General features: G+C 25.8%; 1 long non-coding RNA gene and 2 pseudogenes across 5 annotated transcripts; 1 reads left to right on the plus strand and 2 right to left on the minus strand.

Annotated features, from left to right (window-relative positions):
- Positions 1-11,206: 11,206 nt before the first annotated feature.
- On the minus strand, positions 11,207-12,587 carry LOC132918413 (uncharacterized; annotated as a pseudogene).
- Positions 12,588-13,095: 508 nt separating this feature from the next.
- Positions 13,096-17,605, plus strand: LOC132918311 (uncharacterized). 5 transcript variants are annotated; one of them, XR_009660442.1, is made up of 9 exons: positions 13,096-13,660; positions 14,031-14,179; positions 14,251-14,447; positions 14,661-14,774; positions 14,880-15,034; positions 15,254-15,343; positions 16,728-16,970; positions 17,052-17,214; positions 17,381-17,605. It is a non-coding gene; the product is annotated as an uncharacterized LOC132918311 (long non-coding RNA). The 5 variants fall into 5 exon arrangements; XR_009660445.1 differs by having other exon boundaries at positions 15,254-15,318; XR_009660443.1 differs by having other exon boundaries at positions 14,239-14,447; positions 14,880-15,343.
- A 901-nt stretch (positions 17,606-18,506) lies between these two features.
- On the minus strand, positions 18,507-25,082 carry LOC132918729 (uncharacterized; annotated as a pseudogene).
- Between the last annotated feature and the right edge of the window lie 1,787 nt (positions 25,083-26,869).

The raw sequence follows: 26,869 nt of genomic DNA on the forward strand, positions 1-26,869 counted from the left end.
TTAATGACGATTTTTAATGATTTTTCTTGAATTTTATGATTTTTTGCCACTTTTTAATGTAGTTAATGACGTTTTTTAATGATTTTTCACGAATTTTATGGATTTTTACCACTTTTTAATGTACTAATTGATTATTTTTAATGATTTTTGAGGGTATTTATGGAGGTAGTGACGTCATTTATGGACTTTTTAAGTAATTTTATGGATTTTTACCACTTTTTAATGTAGTTAATGACGATTTTTAATGATTTTTCACGAATTTTATGGATTTTTTACCACTTTTTATTGTAGTTAATGACGATTTTTAATGATTTTTCTTGAATTTTATGGATTTTTACCAATAATTAATGTACTAATTGAGTATTTTTAAAGATTTTTGAAGGTATTTTATGGAGGTAGTGACGTTATTTATGGACTTTTTAAGGAATTTTATGGATTTTTAGCGCTTTTTTGTAGATTAATTGAAGAAATTTTTGAATTTTCACCTATTTTTAATGTAGTTAATGACGATTTTTAATGATTTTTCATGAATTTTATGGATTTTTGCCACTTTTTAAATGTAGTTAATGACGTTTTTAATGATTTTTCACGAATTTTATGGATTTTTACCACTTTTTAATGTACTAATTGAGTATTTTTAATGATTTTTGAGGGTATTTTATGGAGGTAGTGACGTCATTTATGGACTTTTTAAGGAATTTTCACGAATTTTATGGATTTTTACCAATTTTCAATGTAGTTAATGTCGATTTTTTAATGATTTTTCACGAATTTTATGGATTTTTACCGATTTTCAATGTAGTTAATGACGATTTTTAATGATTTTTCACGAATTTTATGGATTTTTACCACTTTTTAATGTAGTTAATGACGATTTTTAATGATTTTTCACGAATTTTATGGATTTTTACCAATTTTCAATGTAGTAAATGACGATTTTTAATGATTTTTCACGAATTTTATGGATTTTTACCACTTTTTAATGTACTAATTGAGTATTTTTAATGATTTTTGAGGGTATTTTATGGAGTTAGTGACGTCATTTATGGACTTTTTAATGATTTTTCACGAATTTTATGGATTTTTTACCAATTTTCAATGTAGTTAATGACGATTTTTAATGATTTTTTCACGAATTTTATGGATTTTTTCCAATTTTCAATGTAGTTAATGACGATTTTTAATGATTTTTCACGAATTTTATGGATTTTTACCACTTTTCAATGTAGTTAATGACGATTTTTAATGATTTTTCACGAATTTTTATGGATTTTTTACCACTTTTTAATGTAGTTAATGACGATTTTTAATGATTTTTCACGAATTTTATGGATTTTTACCAATTTTCAATGTAGTAAATGACGATTTTTTAATGATTTTTCACGAATTTTATGGATTTTTTACCACTTTTTAATGTACTAATTGAGTATTTTTTAATGGTTTTTGAGGGTATTTTATGGAGGTAGTGACGTCCATTTATGGACTTTTTAAGGATTTTCCACGAATTTTATGGATTTTTACCACTTGTTAATGTAGTTAATGACGATTTTTAATGATTTTTCTTGAATTTTATGGATTTTTGCCACTTTTTAATGTAGTTAATGACGTTTTTTAATGATTTTTCACGAATTTTATGGATTTTTTACCACTTTTTAATGTACTAATTGAGTATTTTTAATGATTTTTGAGGGTATTTATGGAGGTAGTGACGTCATTTATGGACTTTTTAAGTAATTTTATGGATTTTTACCACTTTTTAATGTAGTTAATGACGATTTTTAATGATTTTTCACGAATTTTATGGACTTTTACCACTTTTTATTGTAGTTAATGACGATTTTTAATGATTTTTCTTGAATTTTATGGATTTTTACCAATAATTAATGTACTAATTGAGTATTTTTAAAGATTTTTGAGGGTATTTTATGGAGGTAGTGACGTTATTTATGGACTTTTTAAGGAATTTTATGGATTTTTAGCGCTTTTTTGTAGATTAATTGAAGAAATTTTTGAATTTTCACCTATTTTTAATGTAGTTAATGACGATTTTTAATGATTTTTCATGAATTTTATGGATTTTTGCCACTTTTTAATGTAGTTAATGACGTTTTTTAATGATTTTTCACGAATTTTATGGATTTTTACCACTTTTTAATGTACTAATTGAGTATTTTTAATGATTTTTGAGGGTATTTTATGGAGGTAGTGACGTCATTTATGGACTTTTTAAGGAATTTTCCACGAATTTTATGGATTTTTACCAATTTTCAATGTAGTTAATGTCGATTTTTAATGATTTTTCACGAATTTTATGGATTTTTACCGATTTTCAATGTAGTTAATGACGATTTTTAATGATTTTTCACGAATTTTATGGATTTTTTACCACTTTTTAATGTACAAATCGAGTATTTTTAATGATTTTTCACGAATTTTATGGATTTTTACCAATTTTCAATGTAGTTAATGACGATTTTTAATGATTTCTCACGAATTTAATAGGATTTTTACCAATTTTCAATGTAGTTAATGACGATTTTTAATGATTTTTCACGAATTTTATGGATTTTTACCACTTTTTAATGTAGTTAATGACGATTTTTAATGATTTTTCACGAATTTTATGGATTTTTACCAATTTTCAATGTAGTTAATGATGATTTTTAATGATTTTTCACGAATTTTATGGATTTTTTACCAATTTTCAATGTAGTTAATGACGATTTTTAATGATTTCTCACGAATTTTATGGATTTTTACCACTTTTCAATGTAGTTAATGACGATTTTTTAATGATTTTTCACGAATTTTATGGATTTTTACCACTTTTTAATGTAGTTAATGACGATTTTTAATGATTTTTCACGAATTTTATGGATTTTTTACCACTTTTTAATGTACTAATTGAGTATTTTTAATGGTTTTTGAGGGTATTTTATGGAGGTAGTGACGTCATTTATGGACTTTTTAGGATTTTTCACGAATTTTATGGATTTTTACCACTTGTTAATGTAGTTAATGACGATTTTTAATGATTTTTCTTGAATTTTATGGATTTTTGCCACTTTTTAATGTAGTTAATGACGTTTTTTAATGATTTTTCACGAATTTTATGGATTTTTACCACTTTTTAATGTACTAATTGATTATTTTTAATGATTTTTGAGGGTATTTATGGAGGTAGTGACGTCATTTATGGACTTTTTAAGTAATTTTATGGATTTTTTACCACTTTTTTAATGTAGTTAATGACGATTTTTATGATTTTTCACGAATTTTATGGATTTTACCACTTTTTATTGTAGTTAATGACGATTTTTAATGATTTTTCTTGAATTTTATGGATTTTTAACCAATAATTAATGTACTAATTGAGTATTTTAAAGATTTTTGAAGGTATTTTATGGAGGTAGTGACGTTATTTATGGACTTTTTAAGGAATTTTATGGATTTTTAGCGCTTTTTTGTAGATTAATTGAAGAAATTTTTGAATTTTCACCTATTTTTAATGTAGTTAATGACGATTTTTAATGATTTTTCATGAATTTTATGGATTTTTGCCACTTTTTAATGTAGTTAATGACGTTTTTTAATGATTTTTCACGAATTTTATGGATTTTTACCACTTTTTAATGTACTAATTGAGTATTTTTAATGATTTTTGAGGGTATTTTATGGAGGTAGTGACGTCATTTATGGACTTTTTAAGGAATTTTCACGAATTTTATGGATTTTTACCAATTTTCAATGTAGTTAATGTCGATTTTAATGATTTTTCACGAATTTTATGGATTTTTACCGATTTTCAATGTAGTTAATGACGATTTTTAATGATTTTTCACGAATTTTATGGATTTTTACCACTTTTTAATGTAGTTAATGACGATTTTTAATGATTTTTCACGAATTTTATGGATTTTTACCAATTTTCAATGTAGTAAATGACGATTTTTAATGATTTTTCACGAATTTTATGGATTTTTACCACTTTTTAATGTACTAATTGAGTATTTTTAATGATTTTTGAGGGTATTTTATGGAGTTAGTGACGTCATTTATGGACTTTTTAATGATTTTTTCACGAATTTTATGGATTTTTACCAATTTTCAATGTAGTTAATGACGATTTTTAATGATTTTTCACGAATTTTATGGATTTTTTTCCAATTTTCAATGTAGTTAATGACGATTTTTAATGATTTTTCACGAATTTTATGGATTTTTACCACTTTTCAATGTAGTTAATGACGATTTTTAATGATTTTTCACGAATTTTATGGATTTTTTACCACTTTTTAATGTAGTTAATGACGATTTTTAATGATTTTTCACGAATTTTATGGATTTTTACCAATTTTCAATGTAGTAAATGACGATTTTTAATGATTTTTCACGAATTTTATGGATTTTTTACCACTTTTTAATGTACTAATTGAGTATTTTTAATGGTTTTTGAGGGTATTTTATGGAGGTAGTGACGTCATTTATGGACTTTTTAAGGATTTTCCACGAATTTTATGGATTTTTACCACTTGTTAATGTAGTTAATGACGATTTTTAATGATTTTTCTTGAATTTTATGGATTTTTGCCACTTTTTAATGTAGTTAATGACGTTTTTTTAATGATTTTTCACGAATTTTATGGATTTTTACCACTTTTTAATGTACTAATTGAGTATTTTTAATGATTTTGAGGGTATTTATGGAGGTAGTGACGTCATTTATGGACTTTTTTAAGTAATTTTATGGATTTTTACCACTTTTTAATGTAGTTAATGACGATTTTTAATGATTTTTCACGAATTTTATGGACTTTTAACCACTTTTTATTGTAGTTAATGACGATTTTTAATGATTTTTCTTGAATTTTATGGATTTTTACCAATAATTAATGTACTAATTGAGTATTTTTAAAGATTTTTGAGGGTATTTTATGGAGGTAGTGACGTTATTTATGGACTTTTTAAGGAATTTTATGGATTTTTAGCGCTTTTTTGTAGATTAATTGAAGAAATTTTTTGAATTTTCACCTATTTTTAATGTAGTTAATGACGATTTTTAATGATTTTTCATGAATTTTATGGATTTTTGCCACTTTTTAATGTAGTTAATGACGTTTTTTAATGATTTTTCACGAATTTTATGGATTTTTACCACTTTTTAATGTACTAATTGAGTATTTTTTAATGATTTTTGAGGGTATTTTATGGAGGTAGTGACGTCATTTATGGACTTTTTAAGGAATTTTCACGAATTTTATGGATTTTTACCAATTTTCAATGTAGTTAATGTCGATTTTTAATGATTTTTCACGAATTTTATGGATTTTTTACCGATTTTCAATGTAGTTAATGACGATTTTTAATGATTTTTCACGAATTTTATGGATTTTTACCACTTTTTAATGTACAATCGAGTATTTTTAATGATTTTTCACGAATTTTATGGATTTTTACCAATTTTCAATGTAGTAAATGACGATTTTTAATGATTTTTCACGAATTTTATGGATTTTTACCACTTTTTAATGTACTAATTGAGTATTTTTAATGATTTTTTGAGGGTATTTTATGGAGTTAGTGACGTCATTTATGGACTTTTTAATGATTTTTCACGAATTTTATGGATTTTTACCAATTTTCAATGTAGTTAATGACGATTTTTAATGATTTTTCACGAATTTTATGGATTTTTTCCAATTTTCAATGTAGTTAATGACGATTTTTAATGATTTTTTCACGAATTTTATGGATTTTTACCACTTTTCAATGTAGTTAATGACGATTTTTAATGATTTTTCACGAATTTTATGGATTTTTACCACTTTTTAATGTAGTTAATGACGATTTTTAATGATTTTTCACGAATTTTATGGATTTTTACCAATTTTCAATGTAGTAAATGACGATTTTTAATGATTTTTCACGAATTTTATGGATTTTTACCACTTTTTAATGTATTTAATGACGATTTTTAATGATTTTTCACGAATTTTATGGATTTTTACCACTTTTTAATGTACTAATTGAGTATTTTTAATGGTTTTTGAGGGTATTTTATGGAGGTAGTGACGTCATTTATGGACTTTTTAAGGATTTTTCACGAATTTTATGGATTTTTACCACTTGTTAATGTAGTTAATGACGATTTTTAATGATTTTTCTTGAATTTTATGGATTTTTGCCACTTTTTAATGTAGTTAATGACGTTTTTTAATGATTTTTCACGAATTTTATGGATTTTTACCACTTTTTAATGTACTAATTGATTATTTTTAATGATTTTTGAGGGTATTTATGGAGGTAGTGACGTCATTTATGGACTTTTTAAGTAATTTTATGGATTTTTACCACTTTTTAATGTAGTTAATGACGATTTTTAATGATTTTTCACGAATTTTATGGATTTTTACCACTTTTTATTGTAGTTAATGACGATTTTTAATGATTTTTCTTGAATTTTATGGATTTTTACCAATAATTAATGTACTAATTGAGTATTTTTAAAGATTTTTGAAGGTATTTTATGGAGGTAGTGACGTTATTTATGGACTTTTTAAGGAATTTTATGGATTTTTAGCGCTTTTTTGTAGATTAATTGAAGAAATTTTTGAATTTTCACCTATTTTTAATGTAGTTAATGACGATTTTTAATGATTTTTCATGAATTTTATGGATTTTTGCCACTTTTTAATGTAGTTAATGACGTTTTTTAATGATTTTTCACGAATTTTATGGATTTTTACCACTTTTTAATGTACTAATTGAGTATTTTTAATGATTTTTGAGGGTATTTTATGGAGGTAGTGACGTCATTTATGGACTTTTTAAGGAATTTTCACGAATTTTATGGATTTTTACCAATTTTCAATGTAGTTAATGTCGATTTTAATGATTTTTCACGAATTTTATGGATTTTTACCGATTTTCAATGTAGTTAATGACGATTTTTAATGATTTTTCACGAATTTTATGGATTTTTACCACTTTTTAATGTAGTTAATGACGATTTTTAATGATTTTTCACGAATTTTATGGATTTTTACCAATTTTCAATGTAGTAAATGACGATTTTAATGATTTTTCACGAATTTTATGGATTTTTACCACTTTTTAATGTAGTTAATGACGATTTTTAATGATTTTTCACGAATTTTATGGATTTTTACCAATTTTCAATGTAGTAAATGACGATTTTTAATGATTTTTCACGAATTTTATGGATTTTTACCACTTTTTAATGTACTAATTGAGTATTTTTAATGATTTTTGAGGGTATTTTATGGAGTTAGTGACGTCATTTATGGACTTTTTAATGATTTTTCACGAATTTTATGGATTTTTACCAATTTTCAATGTAGTTAATGACGATTTTTAATGATTTTTCACGAATTTTATGGATTTTTTTCCAATTTTCAATGTAGTTAATGACGATTTTTAATGATTTTTCACGAATTTTATGGATTTTTACCACTTTTCAATGTAGTTAATGACGATTTTTAATGATTTTTCACGAATTTTATGGATTTTTACCACTTTTTAATGTAGTTAATGACGATTTTTAATGATTTTTTCACGAATTTTATGGATTTTTACCACTTTTTAATGTACTAATTGAGTATTTTTAATGGTTTTTGAGGGTATTTTATGGAGGTAGTGACGTCATTTATGGACTTTTTAAGGATTTTCCACGAATTTTATGGATTTTTACCACTTGTTAATGTAGTTAATGACGATTTTTAATGATTTTTCTTGAATTTTATGGATTTTTGCCACTTTTTAATGTAGTTAATGACGTTTTTTAATGATTTTTCACGAATTTTATGGATTTTTACCACTTTTTAATGTACTAATTGAGTATTTTTAATGATTTTTGAGGGTATTTATGGAGGTAGTGACGTCATTTATGGACTTTTTAAGTAATTTTATGGATTTTTACCACTTTTAATGTAGTTAATGACGATTTTTAATGATTTTTCACGAATTTTATGGACTTTTACCACTTTTTATTGTAGTTAATGACGATTTTTAATGATTTTTCTTGAATTTTATGGATTTTTACCAATAATTAATGTACTAATTGAGTATTTTTAAAGATTTTTGAGGGTATTTTATGGAGGTAGTGACGTTATTTATGGACTTTTTAAGGAATTTTATGGATTTTTAGCGCTTTTTTGTAGATTAATTGAAGAAATTTTTGAATTTTCACCTATTTTTAATGTAGTTAATGACGATTTTTAATGATTTTTCATGAATTTTATGGATTTTTGCCACTTTTTAATGTAGTTAATGACGTTTTTTAATGATTTTTCACGAATTTTATGGATTTTTACCACTTTTTAATGTACTAATTGAGTATTTTTAATGATTTTTGAGGGTATTTTATGGAGGTAGTGACGTCATTTATGGACTTTTTAAGGAATTTTCACGAATTTTATGGATTTTTACCAATTTTCAATGTAGTTAATGTCGATTTTTAATGATTTTTCACGAATTTTATGGATTTTTACCGATTTTCAATGTAGTTAATGACGATTTTTAATGATTTTTCACGAATTTTATGGATTTTTACCACTTTTTAATGTACAAATCGAGTATTTTTAATGATTTTTCACGAATTTTATGGATTTTTACCAATTTTCAATGTAGTAAATGACGATTTTTAATGATTTTTCACGAATTTTATGGATTTTTACCACTTTTTAATGTACTAATTGAGTATTTTTAATGATTTTTGAGGGTATTTTATGGAGTTAGTGACGTCATTTATGGACTTTTTAATGATTTTTTCACGAATTTTATGGATTTTTTACCAATTTTCAATGTAGTTAATGACGATTTTTAATGATTTTTCACGAATTTTATGGATTTTTTCCAATTTTCAATGTAGTTAATGACGATTTTTAATGATTTTTTCACGAATTTTATGGATTTTTACCACTTTTCAATGTAGTTAATGACGATTTTTAATGATTTTTCACGAATTTTATGGATTTTTACCACTTTTTAATGTAGTTAATGACGATTTTTAATGATTTTTCACGAATTTTATGGATTTTTACCAATTTTCAATGTAGTAAATGACGATTTTTAATGATTTTTCACGAATTTTATGGATTTTTTACCACTTTTTAATGTACTAATTGAGTATTTTTAATGGTTTTTGAGGGTATTTTATGGAGGTAGTGACGTCATTTATGGACTTTTTAAGGATTTTTCACGAATTTTATGGATTTTTACCACTTGTTAATGTAGTTAATGACGATTTTTAATGATTTTTCACGAATTTTATGGATTTTTACCACTTTTTAATGTACCAATTGAGTATTTTTAATGATTTTTGAGGGTATTTTATGGAGGTAGTGACGTCATTTATGGACTTTTTAAGTAATTTTATGGATTTTTACCACTTTTTAATGTAATTAATGACGATTTTTAATGATTTTTCACGAATTTTATGGATTTTTTACCACTTTTTATTGTAGTTAATGACGATTTTTAATGATTTTTCTTGAATTTTATGGATTTTTACCAATAATTAATGTACTAATTGAGTATTTTTAAAGATTTTTGAGGGTATTTTATGGAGGTAGTGACGTTATTTATGGACTTTTTAAGGAATTTTATGGATTTTTAGCGCTTTTTTTGTAGATTAATTGAAGAAATTTTTGAATTTTCACCTATTTTTAATGTAGTTAATGACGATTTTTAATGATTTTTCATGAATTTTATGGATTTTTGCCACTTTTTAATGTAGTTAATGACGTTTTTTAATGATTTTTCACGGATTTTATGGATTTTTTACGAATTTTCAATGTAGTTAATGACGATTTTTAATGATTTTTCACGAATTTTATGGATTTTTACCACTTTTTATTGTAGTTAATGACGATTTTTAATGATTTTTCATGAATTTTATGGATTTTTGCCACTTTTTAATGTAGTTAATGACGTTTTTTAATGATTTTTCACGGATTTTATGGATTTTTACGAATTTTCAATGTAGTTAATGACGATTTTTAATGATTTTTCACGAATTTTATGGATTTTTTACCACTTTTTATTGTAGTTAATGACGATTTTTAATGATTTTTCACGAATTTTATGGATTTTTACCACTTTTTAATGTACTAATTGAGTATTTTTAATGATTTTTAGATTGTATGATTAGATTGTACTGAAATTTCATGTAATATTCCTAAATCCCTTTTGGATCAAGAGCTCTTATATAGTTCTTATAAGAATAAAAATACATTGAATTCACTCCAAGCGAAGTTCTGAAAACAAAGAGCATAGCTAGAGCCAGAATTCATGTTGAAAGGGTTATGGTTAGGTTGATGAAGTTTAAAATTTTAACACATATACCAAAAGCGCTTTATACAAAGTCATCTTTAGTATTTAATTATGTGCTGCATTAGTAAATTTCTAAAATCCAATAATGAAAGAAGTTGAGCATCTGTTTGTAAATAATGACAACACATAAAATATAAATTCCAATATTCAGTTTTTATTTGTTAAAAAAATTATAATATAATGATGATTACTTACTATGTATACAAATATTAATACTAATAACATTTTTAAAAATTATATTATTTAATTATTTATTATATATATAATATATATAAAGGATATAAATTTATAATGAAAATGTATGTATTATTAATCCATTTGTTATAAATTATAATTATATTATTAAATTAATCCAATTATATATTATAATAATATGCATATGTATATAAAATGTGATATACAAGATATACGTTTTTTTTTTGTATAAAAATTAAAATATAAGGAATTAATTTAGGATAGTAAAAAATGTAATGAGATATGAATATTTAATGACCAATTTGGATCTGTTACTATATTGTTTAAAAATTATTTAATTATCAATTATTTATATATATATAAAGGATATAAATTTTATAATGAAAATGTAAGTTGTATTAATCCATTTGTTATGATTATATTATGAAATTAACCCAAGTATATATTTTTTTTATTATTTTAATAAGAAATTCCTAGACATAAGGCTATCTATTCCAAGTATATAAAATGTTGATATATAGAAGGATATAAATTTTGTTATGTATAAAAATTAATTAAGAATTAATAAGATGGTAAAAATCTTATAAAATATCAATATTTGATGACCAATTTTGATCTTTAAACATTTTGAAAGCAACTAAAGATTTAGTAGTCCATATAATAAGAATTCCAGAAGACATTTTTGTCATGTGCATTTGACCTTGTATTTGGTCATAATATTCATGGTTGGAATTTAAAACGAAATCATTTTTATTTAAATCAAAGTTAATGATGTAATCATTTGAATTTGAAAGTGCAATTTTTAATCCTTCATTCCGAAATTTATAAGGACACTTAACTTCAATGCAATAAGAAGAGTTTTCATCGAAAAGCAAACCATCTGGACTGGCTCCCAAAAATCCAGATTCATGTAACCAAATGCCAGTTTTATTCACAATAGAATTGTTAGCCTTCTCAAACTCTTCAATTGCAATACTTTCATGTGTTTTCCCCCATTAAATCGATTTAACTCCATCCACAAAATATTTTCCTAAGAGACCTTTAAAAAGTAAATTAGGATATCGATTACTTTTGACTGATTTTATTATTTTATGAAAATTACTCGAAGTGAGACAAAATTTCCTAGAAAGACACCATTTTACATTTGCAGATTGCCCTATGGTCTTTGAAGCTATATCTTTAAACCTGTTCAAAAGATAACTTACAAATGTCAGACAACATTTGAACACTATTTTTAGAATTTCTAAATTCTGAAGAATAAGAATATTTTCCAATAGAAGAATATCACTTAAATCCTCAACTGGAGGTTCTGGACTTAACAACCATGAAAATCCAACTGTTTGATTAGTTGCTGTAAATTTATCAAAACATAAAGCTTTAAAATCAATATTGTGTGTATCAGTAACAGCTTTAAAATTATTTTCATACATATCATCAATAGTCAATACTTTGTCATTTTCTCTTACAGATTTTTTTGACCAGCTGCATGATATATCAGTTACAGATATATTATTATGCCCATGTAAAAGAAGAGAAACCATATGATGACATTTTGTCAAACCTGTCGGACATGTACAGCTGGCATGTTCAATATTTTTATCTTTGAAAAATATCTATAAAAATTAAATATTATAATTATTTTAGGGATCATATTATTAAATGATACAATCAAAAATTACAAAGTTATTTACCTTAACATCATACAATTTATTTTTCATACTTGCATGAACTTGACCACTAAGTATACCCACATCAGGTATGTAATTAAAACTTTTGACATAGCCATATTCAAAAGCATTTTCTCCTTTAGAAAATATTTTTTTATCATCAATAAAATTAATGATGCACAAAAGTTTGATGATGCTGTTTGACGTCATATTTTTTACTGGAATAAATTAATTTTCCTACATTAGTAAATTGACTAATGAAGGATAATATATATCATACTCACTTCAAAAAGGAAATCTGACACTACAGTTTATTGACTCAATGAAGATTCCCGAAACAGAGCTTTGGGTAAGCAAATGGCTCAAAAAGAAAAACACAACAAAATTATTATATGTATATAAAAGTCATAAAACCATTGACAATGCATAAAACATACTTATTATGTAAAATGGAGGGAAAATAGTACATACTTCTATGTAAAAATTTCAATAGTAAGAAATATTAATAATACTTAACTGATTTGTGTATAATGCATAGAGTATATTATGGTATGTGTGCGCCATAGAAATACTAAATACTACACTTTGTTTATATTGACGAAAAAATCGTTTAGCTTCATATTTTTTGGTCAGTACATATGTATAAACTTGTAAAGAACATGTTTTTAATAGTTAGAACTTAAAGAAAAAAATACATATGCACAAAACCATTTTTTTTTCAAACATGTTTTTCGACCCATGTATTTCTTATGGAATGAACCGTGATAACAGTTTGTTTTGAACCGTCGGTCTTATCAATAGACAATGTGACGTCACACTATTTGTGCCTATTGCAAGGCAGGCAGCTGGATGTATTGTTTGCGAGCTAACTACTGCATAATATTGTGTCCCGACTCTTTATCACCTTTTCGCATTATCGAACCGTTTCGACGTCGTCGTATTGTTATTACTGTATATATCGTTTTTTCCGAAATTTTTAACGCTTTTCGGCTTTTAAAACCCTTTTACGTGGATTTAACGGCCGTGTTATTCGCGTCCGCCGTGTCCTTTTACTGCCGGTAGTACGCCCGTTTTTTACGTATTTGTTTTTTTTCGAGTCGCTATCGCGTCAACAGAGACGGCCGCCAACCGACGTTCTCGGCGATTTCGTTTTCATCGCCCCGTTTCGTGATTTATTACCCATTATACTACTGGATTTGATGATGAAATGAAAAACTTATCTATTAATCTTAACCAAAATTATGTTAAACCACTGTTAAAACAACAACACACAAATGGTCCTACTGTGGAAATTATTACAGAACTTCAATATAATGATTTAAGCTTTAATAACAATGATATTAAAATAAAATATGAAAAAGATAGTTATATTCTAACTAAATACCAACAAATTGTGAAATGTTTAAATATTATAACACAAAAAAATAGTGAGACTGTTATTATTGGTAAGCATTTTAAATTTAAATCAGCATTTTTTGATGATCTAATTGATTCCACTATATTTGATATAGTTATAGTAAAAAATATAGCAAAAAAATAAATTATTGACCAATCATAAATATAAAAAAAAAATGATGATATTTAACCATAATAATGGGAAGCTTGTTGCTAAGCCCATTATTCATACATCCAATTAGATATAACAGATAATTTTGTCTCAATGCCCATTCAGGTTAGATAACGAGTCATTATTAATGACCAAATAAACTTTTATTTAATATACTTCACACAAAAAGTTAAAATGTTTTGCTCAGATCTAACATATTGTACATCCATCACTGTGACCTAATTTATTCATTTTTATATTTATTTCAGCTGATGGCTTTCTAGGATGTTGTAAATTTTTTTAAATATTATGACAGTGTTGAGGCAGTACCACATATATGGTTTAAAAATAACAAATACGCTTGGCCTAAACATTCAAAATTTTTATTTAGCCAGAAAATTTGAAGACAAAAGTTATGGTATTACATCATTTTTAATGTTAAATTAATTTTGATTTTTATAATTAATTCTTAAAAAGTGTTTTAATAAGTTTTTCAGAATTTAGATCAAAGTCAATTATAGCAATATATAAGTCTGATTTATCTACCACAGAAGATGATAAAGTCAAACATAAACGTTTAAGAAGACAACAATATTCAAGTGTATCTCCAAACTTGAAAAAAATAATATCTAATTCATCACATAGCATAACAAATACCTTTCCACCAAGATACAAAGTGGTAAAAGGTACGTAGAGAATTACTATTTGTATATTTAATTGTATGATTTAAAAACTAAACCTATTAATAATTATTTAATAGGTTTTATATGCACTTTACATCACTTTTTATTAAGATTTATGAACCATTTTTATCTAATATTCCATTCCTATTATATATTAGGTTGTTATTATCATTTTTTATTATTGCCTTAATAAATATATAATACATTTTTTTTTAGAACCTATTCTAAGAAAATTGCATCATAAAGCTAAGGATTATTTAGTTAGTTGTGAAGATGGTTCTGACAAAGATACGCATTGGAAACCTAAAACTAACTCCATGTTTGATAAAAGTAATTTGAATAATTTATTATAGTTAATAAGCATAGATGTATTTTAAATCTATATTTTAAATTATTATTGATTATTCAATATATAATATGTTATGTAATTTTTAGTCTCATGATAACGATGATAGCGGCGATGATTCGGCTAAAATAAAGTGGGTACTTGTCTCCAAGGGAAAAAAATTGGTCCCAGTAGTAGCTCAAAATTTATTCTCCTGCAAGTAACAATTGTAAAATTTTAGCTGATACAAATAAAATAAACTCAAGTAATTATGAAATTAAATTCATCAATTCTCCAATTAGAAAATAGATTATAGAAAAGAATGACGATACAACTATGATTTATGAAAAAAGTATTGATGATAATAATATATGTATAAGAGAGTACTATTTGCAAATTATAAATACAAGAAAAATGAAAAATGAGGCATAAATTTAAAATTAAATTTATTACTTTTTCACTATTTAAACATTTGAATTGTTAGATTCTACAAGCAACTTGATGAAACCAAAATTTGGTCCAGGAAACAATGTCATTAATGATAATAATGTACGTCATATAAAAGAAACAGATAGTAAGTTTATAATTAGTTATTTATTAAATTTATATAAATATTTATTATTTTATTAATTTAATATGCAATACATCACAATAAAATAATATTATAATTTGCTTGTTATAATGCAATCATTAGATTAAAATCTTATATTTTAAACTATATAGTATATACTAAATGTGTTAGATATAAAATAACTAAGCAACCAAAGTATTTTATTTATAATTTCCCATAATATGGTGGGTGTGCATTATATTTTACATATTTTCAATGAAAACTGTAATACATATTTTTAAAATAGGTATCTAATAAATATCATTAAATATTTTCAATACATAGTTTACTATAATTCAAATTTCACAAGTAAATAGATTAACAACTGAATCAATTATTAATAAATTTTACATGTGAAGGAAAAATATTGAATAGCATGCAATTATACTGGAAGGGGTCCATATTATGTTATATTTTCATGTTTTTAGACTGTTATTTAAAAATTATTGTAATTATTAATTTTTGAATAGATTTTGACAAGCCTGGGCATAAACGAATCAAAAATTTAAAGTCAAGTTAATTTTAACTTTTTAACTTAATTAATTTTTATTGACATATTCGAATCCAAGTTACGTTATTTTATAAATAATTAAATAATAAATATAATAAAATTATTATTGATTTACGATACATATTGCATATAACATAAACATAAACATTTATTAAAATTAATTAAATTAAATTAAATTGAATTTTTGTTCTATTAACCAGAATTGTTTAATAAAAATAACTTAATTAAATATATTATGTAGGTATAGCATTCTATACCACGGCATATGGGCATATTATAATAATAATATTTAATAGTTAATAGTAAATACTAATAAAGTAATAACTAATATATAATATGATATGGGTAAAAGGTACAACACATATCAATCACAAATATACAATTCTCAAGAAACAAGAATATAATATTATGAATAACTAAATCAGTTATTTCTGTTTTTGCTGTTTTTGGTAATGGTCATATTTATTTAAAATGTTTATATTTATAAACAGCTAATATTGTCAATAGACAAAATAGTTCTTAGTGGTTCATTTTTCATTCTCGGTTCTCACAGTAAGCAACTACACATGTATAGTATTTTTCTGGGCTTAATAATATTTATGAATATTATTATTTCAAACCATATTACTGGCTAATTAGTATTTATACATATATAAAAAAAAATATATAACTTAACTCAGTTAAAAATTATCATTAACTTGCCTCGGCTTGGATTTTGATGGACTTCTAAATTATTTAGCTCTTATTATAGTTCAAATAACTCCCTAATCCCTATATATTGGTAATCACAATCTTAAAAATATAATACTTTAATATTTGTCAAATTTAATGTTTCAGATGATTTTCAAAAATTTATCACGAACAATTTGAAATATGAAGTTGGTTCAATGAGTACCTTGGTCCGATCAAATTATTCAAACATTGAAATTTTAATGAATATCAGTAATAAAAATTTTATTTCGACATCATCATGTAATAATGAATTCATTTAATATTGATCAATTATTACCAGTTAAAAGTGAGAATGAATTAAAGGCCTTAGAAGATAATCTCCAAATTGATGATTTTAAAACATCATTGGTATATTTAGATAATTTTTTAATCAAAAACCTTTTTTTAATATTAATTTTTAAAAATACCAATGAAATTTGTTTTCTATAGATTACTAAATTGTCTGTTTTAATTGATAACAATAACTTAGGCAACAGTATTCGAAGAATTGTTGGATGTATGTTTGACGATAACATTTTGTCATATTATTCATTATTTGGGTTCAGACAAAAATTTTCATTTTTAAGTGTTTCGAGTTATTGTGTGATAATAGGTGAGGAATTAAAATGTATGAACAGTGTCCATTTAATTTAGTTTTTACATTTATACTGCTTATAGTATAATTAATTGATGTTAATTATATCATGGTACTATTCTTACTTATTTAATAATTGTTTTGTAATATATGTAAAATAAATTTTTTAACATTTTTTTTTCAGATTCAATCAGGAAATGGGTTACATACAACAGTTTACTGGATAAAGACATAGATAATTGTTTGAGTACTTAGCTGTCTCATGCACTTTTTAGAATAAAAAAAAAAAGAAGCAAAAAATCTCAAATAATTATATTTTTATTAATGGTCACGCTCACAAGCTGTTAGCCATAATCAGTGTTGGTTATCACTATTATTTTGTTATTATCATAAAATGTTATTTAGTATTTTTGGGTACTATATTTATTAATCTATAGTGCAGTTATTGTATCAATGCCACCAAATATACAATGATTGCTTTGTTTTATATAATTGTGTGTATGGCACTGAATATCTTTCCTACGTTCACATCATTATTTTAAATTTTATATTCGTTGTGGTCTGTCTTGCCATTTTTATTCTTTTTTTTTCGGTGCTCTCGAAACAGCAAGTGTTGTGCTCACTGCTCACTGCTCAATATATTTTCTCAGTCTATCGGTATTCGGTTGTTAATTTCATATGCGTCCATTGTTCCTCATCATCTCCACGTGGTTTTGTTCATTATTCGGTGAATGACGGTTTTTTATATTTGGTATGTATCGTTCGGCCACCTTCTGCTGCGGTTATTTAATATTTTTATATTTGCAGGAGATCATTTTTATATATTAATCGTCGTTGGTGAGTAACTCGTGTTTTTGTTCTTTGTAACTTATTAAAATTATTATATACGGATCTGGGCACCACATGGCATCATAATCATACTTAAGGTACGTGGTGCACCACATGTTATATTATTCATAAATTACTATTTATTATTTATTGTAATATTGTGATATTGTTATAAGGGCCGTCTGAGGCATAAAATATTATTTATTGTTACTATTACATGTGTTAAAATACTGTTTCAAGGCACAAATTTGTTATTATTATACCTATATGTTATATTGCCAAACAGGCAGATACTATTATATTGTTTTATTACCAGTGTGATTTTTTTATCAAATTATTCATTATATTTTTCAATATAAATATTACTTAAATTTATAATTTATGTTATATAAATGAAAATATTTTAATTAAAAAAAAAAATAAAAAGTAGGTAATGACACCTCTTTATCTAATTGATCAGTTGAGGCATCATTAAAAATAGATCAGTTGACATTAGCACATTTCTCATTCATTAATCCTTCAGCATCAGCAGTAATAAAATACATAGTTATGACCATGTTGAGTGGTGTTGACATTTTGTTTAGTGTAACTTGTGTCCATAAAATCACCTAAAAACATATAATACAAATTATATATTTATATTTTGTCTGGTATGTTACCATACATTTGGCGAGTAATTATGTTAAAGAATATTCAAAGACAAATGACCATAAAATAACTCCCAAAATGCATTATAATGTTTTTGGTTAATTAACTAGTTAAGTTTGGTTTACTATTTAAATTATTATTTAACATATTGTTATCATTGCACACATTAGCATCATTATCATCATTAATAATGTCCATGTCCATTGGCTCATCTGTTCTTTCATTATTGCCTTGAAGTAAACATAAGAAAACATAATTTCAGAAAAATTAGATATTTATTAAGTTAGAAGCACATGCCACTATTATATAGGTTAATACCATTAATAACTGTAATTGAAATCTCTTTTCCATCACTCCAACTTCTTAACAGCAAATTAAGTTATTCAAGTTTTGACATTGGATGTATATGAAATAAGCTCAGCAATTTTAGTAGTACAAATTTCTCATGACTACTTTTTGGTTTTTTTATTTAATCTGTTCTATACGAGGTTCAAAATTTATTTCCACATCATCTTGTTGATTACATTCAGATTTGTCTACGGCTGTTTTTAAAGCTCTTTGTGATCTATAGTAAAATTCTCTTGACAGAGCTATCAGTGGTGGGGGGGGGGGGGCTATAGCCTCGGGCCGCAAGTTGGAAGGGGCAACAATGTGTCAACTCATTTTTTTTCAAAACATTATTATAACTTATACATTTTAAATTTATGTCATATGAAAATGGATTATACTCGTAGACTTCATTACCGACACACAAGGTCCAATTATAGGTATAGTGGTCGTCGCTTCTTGCAACTCGTTATAGTCATTATCGACCGAGTTTCCGGCCGAACCGTCGACGCGATAAATATAATTGGTTAAATCTATTTTTAAACCTAGTACATTACACGTTCGATGAACAACAAACACGTACTTTTACAGCCCGCAGGTGCAGTACTGATTATGTTAGCTTGGACCGCAGACGCTAGCTTGAGATTTCCGATTGTTTATTATCATATAATATGTAAAGCTCCTTTTTAAACGTTATATTTTTTTGAATTTATCTATTAAGTGTGATTTAATAATCATCTTTCCGAAAACATGAATCTGGTGTTTCAAAACGAAAAGCCCTGAAAATTAGAAATGAGCACGAAGCCAAAATTCCTAAATTTTCAAATTTCTTTCAACCAATTGAAAATCCTGCATTGGAGCCAAAAATGAATAAAACCGTCTGCGAAATTGATATAAACACTGATAAAGTAAATTTAACATAATTAAATCAAAATATTTTTTTTTAATATTAATACTATTTAATATCATATAAATAGAAAATATTGACAGAGTTGGAAATAAATAAAGATCCTGCATTGTGGCTGTCAATGAGTGAAACCGTCCATGAAAAATGTATACAATTAGGACCGGCATATTTCCAAAATAAAAACAACGGATTTTCAGCTTCTTTACGAGATTGTAAAAACCAAAAAAGGTATTTTTCTTGTAATTTTTTTATACGAACTTTAGTGGATGGAGAGAAACACAAACGATTATGGTTGATGTACTCTGAATCAATAGGGAACGTATTTTGTTTTGTCTGTATGTTATTCAGTAATAATAGTTCAATGAATTCTTTTGTAAAAAATAGATTTTCAAATTGGAAGAGGGCGATGAAAGAATTAGTGGCCATGAAAACAGTTCTGTACACCAGGTATGCACGATGAAATGGCTTCATCGTTTGAATAATAAAACAAATATTATTAAACAGTTAACGAAAAAATTAGAAGTAGAAGAAAATTATTGGATCGATATTTTATAACGCGTTGTTGAAGCTATTCGTTTTTTTTTCGACACGAGGTCTTGCATTTCGAGGTAGTCATGAAGTGATTGGAGTTATGGATAATGGTAATTATTTATGAATATTTGAGTTGATTGCTAAATTTGTTCCTGTGTTGAAAGCACATATAGAAAATTATGATAACAAAGGCAGGGGCAGTGTGTCTTACATAGGTATCAAAAACCATCTGTGAGGAACTTATTGGTATCATGTCTTTAAAAGTGTTTGATCATATTGCCGATGAAATTATTAAATCTAAGTATTTTAGTATTGTCGTTAATTCAACTCCAGATTTTGCCCATATTGATCAGCTGTCGATAATCATACGTTATTGTTTGAATGGTACGGTACATGAACGATTTCTTGGCTTTGTCTCTTTTCATAGTCATACTGGTGAAGCTCTAGCTGCGACTGTCTTAGAATTTCTCAAACGAAGTGGTATTGATATTGCCAACTGTCGAGCGCAAACTTATGATGATGCTGCCAACATATCTGTAAGATATCGTGGACTACAGATAAAAATTAAAGATCTAAATGATTTAGCATTTTATGTCTCATGTGTCGCACATTCTTTAAATTTAGTTGGAGATTGCAATGCAAAAGAATGTTTAGAAGCAATCAATTTTTTTTCAATTCTTCAAAAATTATATGCGGATTTTGCAGCCTCTACGCATATATGGGATGTATTATAAAGAAATAGTAAAAAAAGTAGTAAGACTTTAAAAAGTCGCTCCAGTACACGGTGGTCTTGTCGTAACTCGTAATGATGCTATAGAAGCATTAGCTGGTAATTATGATGAGATATATAATACGTTATCTGACATTTCTAAACATATAAATGAAAATGCTGACACTCTTCGTGATGCCAATTCAATTAAGAAAAAGTTAATAAAATTAGAAATAGCTTTTATGACTATTTTTTGGAAACGTGTTCTAGGCAGATCCAATGCTACAAGTGTTTATTTACAAAGAATTGAAATTTATATGGTTACTGGTAATAATATGGTACAATAGTTGATAACATTTGTTGATGAACTCAGAAATGATTTTGACGCAATTGAAGATGAAGCAAAAATATTGAGTCTCTTAGTTAATAAAGAATGGCCTAATGGAAGAAAAAACAAACGTAAAACTATTCAAATATATTCGAATGGTACTACAGATCATGAGAGTTTAAAAGGTAGAGATACATTTAGAGTCAACACTTTTTTCGTTATCATCGATAAATTGCAAACCGAATTAAAAAAACGTAGCTCAGCTTATGACAATATAACAAACCTTTTTGGATTTTTGAATCGCTTGGACGCGTTTGTTGATAATTCATTGAAAAATCCGTAATTAATTTAGTCAAAGTTTACTCTCGTGATCTAGAAAAAAGTCTATACGACGAATTGAAACAATTCATTGGTATGGTTAAAGTCAAGGAAGATAATAAATTAATAAAAAAACTCGGTTAACATGTTACAAATAATTTTTGAAGATAATCTGTCGGGCGTTTTTCCACATATTTATGTAGCGTTCCAAATTTTTTTAAGTATACCAGTTACTAACTGTGAAAGTGAACGATCTTTTTTTGCACTAACAATAATTAAAAATAAATATCGTTGTATGATGGGTGAATCAAGACTGACATCTCTATCTATTTTTTCAATAGAATGTGAATTGACTATGAATATTTCATTTGAAAATATTATAAGAAAATTTGCTCAGAACAAATCCAGGAAAAAGTTTTTCAAACATATATAAGATTATATAAGATTAAAAATATATGTATATATATAATGTTATATAATGTTGTATAATAAAATGTTATTTAAAAACAATGCTATACTTATTTTAATTTATATTTATTACAAATTACTAAATCAGAAGAAAAAAAGGAAATTGTTTTGGTGAAAAGGCCTCAATAAAATTAATAGCCCCCCTTAATTTATGACCATAATCTGGCCCTGTCCCTTGACCATTGTTTATCACATAGGGTTGAATTATACAAAAGAAAACTCGATTTTCATCGATATTCAAATATATAACAGCATGGTAATCTCATTGCCATAAAAAATTGACAGTTACATGTTTTTTCTGTTGTATTTTGATTAAAAGATACTTTACTTTGAAATTGTTTTTTAAGAAATTCAAATGCATAAAGTGTTAAAAGATTAAAATATTTAACTAATTCTGGATTTTGTACTGGATTTTGTAAACTAATAGTTGGATGTTTTTGAACCATTTTCAGTGGATTTTTATCCCTTTCTAATCTTAAGCATCTAATAACAACAAATCATTTTTCCACAAATGTTTCCAAATTTGAAAAATTAGGAATTACATTTTTTAATTTGCCGTTTAAATTTTCTAATCTATTGTTTGTTAAATTCATAAAGTTTCCATTACTACTAGTGAAACCTGTTGGCTGTTACCCATTCATTTCTTAAATCATGCCAATTATTATCAAAATATTCCAAGACTGAGTTAGGAGCAACTTCTTGGAAATGTTTATATAAACAGGAATATTCTTCTTCATTTTTTGAATAACATAATTTTTCAAAAATATTTTTGACTTGATCTAGTACTTTGGGTGTTATTTCACGTTTTTTACAAGTCAATTCTCTATTGAAGGTTCTCAAACTATGAAATAAACATATTTCTAAAGGAGCATCTGGGAATACTTCTTGTATAACTGACCATTCTTTCATGTCTTTATCGCTGACAAACAAACGAATTAAAGTACTAGCAGAGTTTAAGCGTTTGAAGGTTTGAAAAAACCACAGAAGTGTTTCACGTTCTTCATTTACGAGTAATCTAATGCCTCTTACTTCACTTTGCCCATTACCATCTTCTAATAATAATATGTATACTGGAATTTTCCAGTCTATTAATTTATAAGTAGCATCAACAAAAATCACCTAAAAATAATTTAAAAATATTAATAAATTATTTTTAATAATTTGGGAACGGATTTTATTGTAAATACATATTTCTAGTAGAATGCGATATTTAAAATCTGATAAAAATGTGTACGATTTAGATCATTCTAATTAAAATAAACCCAAATTTATTTTACATATTTTTACATAGTTCCTACATCGTTCTCTAGTAATAATATAATATGTTAATAAAAAAATTTTTTCTGGTATTTTTACATAGTTCTTACATTGCTCTCTAGTAATAATATATGTATATAAAAAAATTTATTTTTAGTATTTTTTACCTCAGGGTATGCTTGAAATGACTTGCATAATTTTGTCTTGAATGAATATCCCAACCAAACTATTATATCATCAGACACAGACAATTCCACTGAACAGCGATATGTTTTTTTAATTTTTGTATTATTTTTTCAATATCACAATTTTATTGTTGTTTTCCTTTTAATAAATAAACAAAAGTTTAGATAAGTAATATAATTTGTGGTATGAAAACAGTTGTCATATGATTCTATCTCATATTTTATATTATTAATAATATGAAAATTAATGACTGAACTTTAACTAATCATGGCTGTTTATCAAGAATTTAGAATAAGTTTTTAAATTAATATGTGATAGTATAATATAATATAGTCTATAACAGTTAAATACCTACCTGATCTACATCTGTTTGTAATGTCTTTTAATGTTATAATCTTTCCTGTTTCATTAAGCAACTTATTGTGGATTAATTTTTTATTGGCATTTAAATCCATTAATTCAACAATTGCTGCCGTTGTTTGTGGTGTTACCTTACATTGGTTTGAGAGAAAACTATACATAGTAGGAAATATATGATGATCATGCATTTCATTGAGTTTTGAAATGATTAGTGCATTTCCTTTTTCATTTATTCGTACATAAATATTTGCTTCACAGCCCTGTTTTAATGTTCTGAAATTAAACAATAATAATATATAATATAATTATTACTAGGACTCAGGTACTAGAGCCCTAAAACACCTGAAAACAGAAAATAGGTACTCACGAGGTTATACGTTTATCAAGGCATGTCTTTCACTTTCTATATTATACACCACCGTGAACACACATATACTTTATATAATAATATTTTAGTTGTACTGGGACCTTAGCGCCTTTCCAATTGGATGCTTTGCTTTAATTGGTTCTAATGTTTTGCAATCACGAACAAAAAAATCTAAAATATTAGAATCTTTAAAAACATTTATGATAGTATTTGTATCTATTCAAGTTTTTTATTTTAGTTTTCTTCTAACCGTTTCATAGCATTTCTAATATTTTATTATTTGAATGAATATATGCTGTACAAAAAATCCTGTCCACAACTCGGATTAGACTTTTTTTCTTAAATATCTTCGGGGCGCAACTAGTATATCCATCAACCCTTCATTTAGCTATAAAAAAACTACATTTCAATCTACGAACAAATTAAACATTTAATTGCATGTCACATATATACGGTATGCTGTAGGTACTTATTGATCTTATATTGATATTATGCTGCTTGCTAAAAAGGAAAAAGTGCGCTATGTGTTGCAGTGTCTAGAAAGATAAATAACATTATCAGTAGCACACATTACAATTAGAAAGTAAGGTGTAGGTACTATATAGCTAGGTAGGGAACAACCATTGGCGGGTGGTATACTGATGGTCAACATAGTTGACAGGGATATTGTAAAAAATACGGCATATATATTAGTCTGATGCCTATACCGGTTTTTTATACTCCCACCTATACATTCTAACCATTGTTTGACCACACCGAGTCACGGATCAGTCTCTAATCTATCTGCATTGAAATAATATACGTGTCTACAACATTACAGTTGAATGTCCTGAAAACTAGCTGCTGATTGTTATTTTATCACATATTGCCGTTCACTGTTGGATATTATACTATACTATAGCGATTTTCGACGGAAAAAAACTACCATCACGGCTATTGAATTTTAACGTGTAACTGTGTAAGTATTACCTATATTTATATTTTATACGTTGATAGAGAACACGTTATATTATTTCGATTCAAGTAAAACAAGGGACCGTATATAAACGAGGGAAATTTTCATATGGAACCGTATTTTTTAGGAAAATAATTACCCGGACTAGATTTCTTGAAGGGACAAATATTTCAAAATAATAGTTTAATAAATGAATGATATTTTCAAGGATTAATGTATTCTTGGAATGACATTTTTCTAAACAGTCTTATCTAAAAAAAATATAAAACAGTAAATTAAAAACACGGAAACGTATTTTTCAGGAATGGTATAAATTAGGAAAATATCGCTCAGGACTGTATACATTGGGACGACATTTTTGAATATATTATACACGTGGATCCGTATATTAATCTAAAACCATATTAATCGATAAAATAAAGCATAGGACTAGATGAGACCGGACAGTTATTTATAGGAAAATATTCCCAACGAATAGTATTAAAAAGAAATATTATTTTTTAAGAAAAATACTTAACGAGATTAAAATATAATTGAAACTTATTTACTTATATGGAACTACAAAGAGATAAGGACTTGTCCGTAAAATGATAAGAGTGGTAGGGTAATAGGCATGGCTATACTGAAGTTACCCAGTGATCCACTTTAGGTGGTGTTGCATAGCAAGACGAGGGATATTTTCGTTTTTTTTGTCCGAGTGAACGCAGCGAGCGAGTTGCGACGCGGGCATCCCTATTTTTCTTATAAAATAAGATTTCTTTTTAATACTATTCCTCGTGAATATTTTCCTATAAATAACTGTCCGGCCTCATCTAGTCCTATGCTTTACTTTACCGATTAATACAGTTTTAGATTAATATACGGATCCACGTGTATAATATACTCAAAAATGTCGTCCCAATGTATACAGTCCTGAGCGATATTTTCCTAATTTATACCATTCCTGAAAAATACGGTTCCGTGTTTTTAATTTACTGTTTTATATTTTTCTTAAATAAGACTGTTTAGAAAAATATCATTCCAAGAATACATTAATCCCGGTGCACCCCAAACGGCTCCCGTCCATTGTTAGCTTATTCCAAAACGGCTCCCGAAGAAAAAAATGTATAAACAGGTAAATTCCAAAACTGTAACGAATTTTACGATTTTTATTTCAAAAACAATAATTATTAATTTTGTCATCTATTTAGTATATTTAATAAATTATGCATGTTGATTGTTATTATTATATTTTTTTTTACTGTAACATATAGGACGTAGATATTACTATCGAGCAATGCAGTATACCGGTATATCGTATTTTTAAATTTAAAATGTATAAAACTGAAAACCGAAAAGATAAGTTATATTTATAATATCGAAAATACCGAAACATTGAACATAATTTCTATACCGAAATTATATACCATATATACATACTCGAGTAATCGACAAAAATATTCGTATGGAGTATATTGTATATTATAAAAAAATTGTGCCAAAAA

The sequence above is a fragment of the Rhopalosiphum padi genome, chromosome 1 (genome assembly GCF_020882245.1).
Source record: "Rhopalosiphum padi isolate XX-2018 chromosome 1, ASM2088224v1, whole genome shotgun sequence".
Lineage (NCBI taxonomy): Eukaryota > Metazoa > Arthropoda > Insecta > Hemiptera > Aphididae > Rhopalosiphum > Rhopalosiphum padi.